We start from the raw sequence: 6,962 nt of genomic DNA, 5'->3' as shown, positions 1-6,962 counted from the left end.
TAGGCCTTACTCTTACCTTACATTACCGCAGATTGTCACTGTTTTTTTTTTGACAAAGGTGTACTAGCATTATATATATATATCAAAAACGAATTGCAGAAAACAAGTAACATACCAGGTTTGATTACTAGTAAGAAAAAACTTAATACGGCAAATACTACTAAAAACAGCTATAGGGACTTTACACCCGTCACTTTTAGTAAGCAACTGGAAAAGCCGTGTGTTGCTGATTCTGAACAGCACATTCTTCAACCTACAAGAGGAGGCATGAGTCAAAGCTTCTAGTAAAGTGATAGAGGTAGCTTGAAGATGAGAAAAACAAAAACAAAAAGGAACTTCATGAGTGATTTGGTTGTTGTTGTAGATTCGAAATGAGCAACTCCGGCTTGATTTATTGAACAGCACATCAATTCTAAAGCAATGCTGAAGATGTAGTGAAGCGAGATGGGGGCTGCAATCAGCTTGTTGAGAAGGACCGAGTTCATTCCTAGTAACGCGGGTTATAAAATCAAGTTGCTGTTTGAAAAGCATTTCAAACTCTCGTAAAATGGCAACGGGATTCACAGGGCAATTGCGGAAGATTACATTGTTTCTATGCTTCCAGATAGCAAAAAGGAGGAGAGGAAAATGCAAGCTTGTGCCAGCTATACCGGAGCCTGTTCGGGTTAAATGTCTGAAGAAGTTACTAAACCATGGCAGAAAGGGTAAGTTGGTTACCTGATCAGATCGAATACCAAGAGAGCTAGCAAGCCAGACATGTTTAATTACATCACAGTCGCGGAAAAGGTGTGCCAAATTTTCAAAAGCCAGATGACAAAAATAACAAGAAGGGTTAACATCCATGCCCCTTCTTATTAGCGCGTCAGCTGTTGGTAAAATTTGATGGGCGATTTTCCAAAGAAAAATCTTGATATGAGGCTAACAAGGGAGTTTCCAGATCAATTTCCATTGGAAATCAGAATGTAAATGCGAAGAAGCTGCAAGTTGATTTTTCCCAAGAAGAAACGAGTAACCAGAGCAAGTCGAGTACAGTCCATCTTCCGTAAATTTCCAATAAATATAATCATCCGTAGGTTGATGAAGAATCTCTAAGGAACAAATACTATTTGCTGTTGTTTTTGAAAAAACTTGGAAAATAATCTTATTGTTCCAGTGAGTCGAATCTAGCAAAATATCATCAAAAGTGATTGTTGGATGCGGCATCTATAATTTAAATGATGGTGTTTTACCCAAAATCCATGCGTCATTCTTAAGGTCAATCGATCTTCCGTTACCAAATTTCCACGCAATTCCCTCACGGAGTAAATAAGTAGACTTAACAACTCCTTTCCAGGCGAAAGACGCTGCTGAATATTTTGAGATGTTGCTTGGGATTGGAAAATCATTATGGTATTTCGAGCGAAGAACTTTTGAAACAAGTAAAGATGGGTGCTGGTGACATCTCCAAAAGTTTTTTGTCAAGAGAGCTTGACTAACAAGTCTTGCATTTTTTAATCCAAGACCACCATCTGACTTGGGAAGCTGCAACTGATCAAAAGACAACCAATGTTGGGCATGTTTATTATGAGCTTTCTTCCACCAGAAAATATCAATCAGGTAATTGATTTTTGATGTGATTTGCTGCGGGATTGGAAGAACGGAGGCAACGTAAGCAACTGATGCTAAGAGAATGGAATTAATAAGAATTAGCTTAGCAGCCTGTGAAAAATTCGAAGGTCCCCAGGATGAAATCTTAGTCGAAATCTTGTCCAAGAGAAACTGAAAAGCAGACGTTTTCCTTCTTCCCAAATCCACTGGGATACCAAGATAAAGACCGAAGTTCTGTTTTGGTTGAACTTGTAAGAGATCAAGAATATGCTCCTTAAAATCGGACGAAGTATTGGGACTGAACTTGATATAAGATTTTTGATGATTAATCATTTGACCTGAAATAGAGCTAAAATTATTCAAAATGCTTCTCAGAGACTCACAACTTTCAGATGTAAGACGGAGGCACAAGAGCGAGTCATCAGCATATAAAAGATGAGAAATAGTCGGGCTCTGCCGTGAGAGCTTGATACCCTCAATAAGACTATTTGATTCAGCTTTAGTAATCATCAGGGATAAAATTTCCATACAGAGGATAAACAGGTATGGCGAAATTGGGTCACCTTGTCGCAACCTGTTGGAGTTAGTGTCCTCCACAATAGTGCGTTAACATAATAAATCTCATTAATAGAATATCATCAAATATTTAATTATTTGATCCTCGTCAGTTGATTAACATAAATCGTACGGTTGGCTGACTAGAGTTTGACGTTATTGTCGTGAGACGGCGGTGATCAACTGACCCCTTTCGGTCACACCTAAAGGAACGAACCCCAATTGATAACTAATTAATTGTATGAGATACAATTTGTTTAGTCCCTTGATTTATAGACTAAGAAGTTAGTCGATTATTATTAGAGAGATTTCGAGTTGCGAACTTGAGGAGCGACAGTTATTATTTAATTATGCGATAATTAAATAATAAGTTTTGGGAAACGGGTTTTAGTTAATTAACTGTTAATTTACTAAAATTGTATTAATTAATTAATGTGATTAATATTAGTACGTAAATAATATGTGTAGTGGTACACGTATATTTACGGAGTGAATTGGACGAATTAATTATGGAAGCATTTAAACATGATACGATATTTAAAATGAAAATTACACGGATTTGTGCGACAAATATAAAAACCAACATGGACCCGTATATGGTCATGTGGACCGTGTAAAATAAGTGTAATGGATGATTACTTACATAATCATTTTACCTTATTTTGTATACTACCATAACATATATATTATACTAGATTTTGCATGTGATATAAGATAAAATTATAAGACAAAAAAAATTGTCCACTTGAGCATATTCCACCCGCCACTTCCATTTCCCCTTCTACACTCCATATATTTGTTCACTACTTCACTCTACCTTTCTTACACACTTCACTTATTTTGCATGTGAACATCTTCATCCATCTCTCTACAATAATTCACTACTAGTATACATTATTAATATTACTAAGAAAAGTTAGTGATATTACTAGTATTATTATCAAGGGTTCATATTAACAAGTTACTAGTTCATACTTGTTAATATTTCTGGGTAGTTCTTGGGTGCAACTTGAAGGAAACTTTCTAGTTGAAGGTTTTTCAAGGAGGATCATCCACATCTTTTTAGCTCAAGAACAAACTAGTAAGGAGAACTAGTTTGTGCCCATTTTACCATATATTCAATGTAAGGAAATTGTTTTTCCTTATACTTTCTTTTTATGCTTTCATATTTGCATGCATGTTATATAGATCACATAAACAACAATTTGTGAGATAAATTAATTTTATTAGAGAGTCTATTATGGATATATGATCTTTAAAGTGGTATCAGAGCATAGGCTTGTAATTTGCATGTTGATTTTAAGCATTTTAATGAATTATGAGATAATTAGTAAAAACTCAAAAATTGTGTTAGAAGAGGTTTTAGCACGAAATTTTTGGGACATGCATACCTACTGATCTCAAAAGGTTTGTGGAATTTTTTGGTGATTTTTGAAGTTATTTTGCTATTTTTAATGATTTTTGGTAGAAAACCGAGTCAAAATGTCGCATTTTAGTGAAAAATTGACTAAAATTAGTTAAATGTTGATTCGGTGCATGGATTTTTTATGGTAGTTCATGCATGTTTTCTAGTGTTTATATGCAAAATGTTGAAGGTTGGTTCGAATTTTTGCATGTTTATTGATTTTTTGAGTAAAAAGTCGATAAAAGTCAATTTAATTAATCATAATTTCGAAATTTTTGATTCTGCCCATAATAAATTTATGTACATTTAAGAATATTATTTAAATGACAAAAATGATTTTGCATGTGTGTTTTCACTTTGTTTTGATGTTTATTGGTTTTAGTGGATAAAAACCGATAAATATCGATCTTTTTCTTCACAAAATTTATCCGGAATTTTTGGGCATTTTTTCTGACTTTTTGGTGTTTTTAGGAGTGTTCCAGAATACTTAAAATTTTTGTTTCAATTTTTTTGGGTAATTTTTCAATTATTTTGGATTTTTACTTAAATATTATGATTTTACCGATTAAATTAGCAAAATATCACCAAATCAAACTAATTATTTATCATAAAATTAGTGAAGACTAATTTTGAGGTTCAAAACAGTTTGGACAATTAGTTTGGACTTAAATGAGATTTAAGAGTTAATTATTGATTTTTACATGTTAAAAATCGATTAAATCCACAAAAACCGAGATTGATACCAACGAATGATAGATAGGGCGATTTTGGCATCATATTTACAGCATTTTAAGCATATTTATTTAAGTTGAATGAATGATTGTCATTTATTTAAAGTATTTATCTTTTTGTACCTAGTATGGCCTAGTTAATTTTAATCGTTATTACCCGAAATGAATGGGAATATCGATTTGTTTGTAATTAAATACGATCTCGTATCGTCGGTTTGTAATTAATTAATAGTTTTATTCATTTTATTAATTAATGTATAATAGGAATAGCTATGTAATTCATTTGTAATAGTTATTTTACCGGCGTTTCCAAAAGACGGATTACAACGAGACGGAGTCTATTTTTGGAAGGTGTTCCAAATCCCACAAGGAAGAGCCACTTATGGAATGAAGAGGCAAGGTACCAAGGAGTTGGTTTCCGAAATGTAATAGACGAGTTTTTATTAACTAGGTGGCCATACTAGGATTTATTCATATGCTTACATGTTTGCTTGTTTTATTTTCGTGCATGCCAAAATCGCCATTCACATGCATTTGATTTTCGCGATTGTCAATTCACGTCATTTACATTCACCGAATTAATTCACTTATAAGGAATTTATGACTAAATTGACAAGATCTCTCACATAACTAAAATTGAGATTAGCCTTACCAATTAGTAACACCTATGAATCTCTTGTTCATTAGAGCCACGCTCGCCCAAGCGGGGTGTTCTCTTTTTACCTTGGGTAAGTAGGGTGGTAAGCGGTTATCACACGCCAAAATTGGTTGGACTCAACGGGATATAAGACGGTCTTGTGTTCCGGGGCTAGTAGATGAATTTGAGGAAATTCGTCGACCAAGAGTTCTAGAGGTAGAATTAGTCAACGTGACTTACCGAATTTACGCAATTATGGGATATTTCGCCCAAGCGATGCTCATTTTTGTTTAATATTTGGGTCTTGTAATCATTTATATAATTTAGTGGGAGGTCATTATATAAATGCTAAAACTTGCTAAACATGTTTTTACAAGTAATTTTTTTTTTTAAAACAATGAATGTTAATTTTTCCTTTTTGTTGTAGCATTTTAATTCGCAATGGCAACTTCATCAACTCCATCGACTACTTCACTAGGCAAAGATTCATGGCTAAGGTCCGTAATGGACAAATGTATTTTAAAAGATGACGGTAGTAACTTTCTTGAATGGGAATCCAACATCAAAAGTGCCGCATTGTCCGACAATGTGCTCACTTACTTGACCGATGCTCCTCCAATCGAGCCCGGTGCAAGAGCTTCATCGGCGGTGCGGACCGCCTATGATGACTATGTGAGGATATTGAATGATATCAAGAATGTGTTGATATGGTCAATATCGCCAAAGCTCAAGCTTTCATGCATTTCTTTAAATTCTTACGAGATATTCACTCGTATGATCACTATGTTTTCACAAACACCTAAAGTCCGTCAATACGATGCGGCGGCACGCTTCTTTGAAGCTAAGCTTGAGAGGGGCCAAAAGGTTGGTCCCCATGTCCTTAAAATGGTCGTATGTTGACATCCTAGAGCGTCTAGGGTGTAAGATTCCTAAAACTCTTATGGTGGATCGAATCCTTCACTCACTCCCCACCAAGTTTGCCCACTTTAGGGTAAACTACAACATGAATGACATGGATAAGAGTTACCATGAAATTCATGCACTCCTCTCCCAAGCGGAGAGGGATATGGAGGCTAGTTGGAGTGAAAAGGGAGATGTTTTAACCATGAAGTTAAAGAACATGTCTCTTGGAGTCAAGAAAGGAAAGGGGAAAGAAAAGTCTCAATTCAAGAAATCGTCAAAGAAACATGACAAGGGAAAGGGGAAGGCCGTTGAGAATGGAAATCCCAAGGCAAAAAGTGTCAAGCTCTCCGAGGCCGAATGTTTCCATTGTAATGGGAAGGGGCATTATAGGAGGAGTTGTCCCAAATACTTGGAGGATCTCAAGGAAGGGCGTGTGACGCCTATTGGTATGATTTCCTCTCTCTATGTGATAGACGTTAATTATGCTTGTACTTCCACTTGGGTACTTGATACCGGATGTGGCTCTCACCTTTGTAACCATTTGCAGGGTATAAGGGACGTGCAAGCACTAGCAAAAGGTGATGTGGATCTTCGCATGGGCAATGGAGCTAGAGTAGCCGCCGTTGCCGTAGGGACCTATGTGCTCACTTTAGCTAGTGGTTTAGAGTTGTATTTAAATAAGTGTTATTTTGTACCAACTTTAACTAAGAACATCATCTCCATTTCCGCGTTAGACGCGGAAGGCTTTTGTTTTATGATTAAGGACAAGTGTTGTACTTTTTCTTTAAATGATGTGGTTTATGGCAAGGCCATTTCAATTGGAGGCATTTATGTTTTAAATGATGTTAATGACGTTTATCATATGGAAACTAAAAAGCTCAAAAAGGGTGATCCAAACGAATCCTACCTTTGGCATTGTCGTTTAGGCCACATAAACGAAAGACGCATTAAGAGACTTGCTTCATCAAAAGTGCTCAAACCATTTGGTTTTGAATCTTATGGTACATGCGAGTCTTGCCTTTTAGGCAAGATGACTCGTGCACCTTTTGCGGGAAAAGGGACACGAGCTAGTGAGGTTTTGGCTCTCATACACACGGATGTGTGTGGACCATTAACCATCACCGCTAGAGGAGGTTTTCACTAC

At 35.8% G+C, this 6,962-nt stretch overlaps 1 long non-coding RNA gene across 1 annotated transcript; it reads left to right on the top strand.

The window, feature by feature from the left end:
* Positions 1-2,973: 2,973 nt before the first annotated feature.
* LOC141630559 (uncharacterized) lies at positions 2,974-6,636 on the top strand. Its single transcript, XR_012537516.1, has 3 exons — positions 2,974-3,265; positions 5,343-6,264; positions 6,366-6,636. It is a non-coding gene; the product is annotated as an uncharacterized LOC141630559 (long non-coding RNA).
* The last annotated feature ends 326 nt before the right edge of the window (positions 6,637-6,962 follow it).

Source organism: Silene latifolia, chromosome 2 (assembly GCF_048544455.1).
Source record: "Silene latifolia isolate original U9 population chromosome 2, ASM4854445v1, whole genome shotgun sequence".
Classification (NCBI taxonomy): Eukaryota; Viridiplantae; Streptophyta; class Magnoliopsida; order Caryophyllales; family Caryophyllaceae; genus Silene; species Silene latifolia.
The sequence above is the reverse complement of the archived record's forward strand: the minus strand, read 5'-3'. Positions and strand labels throughout refer to the sequence as shown.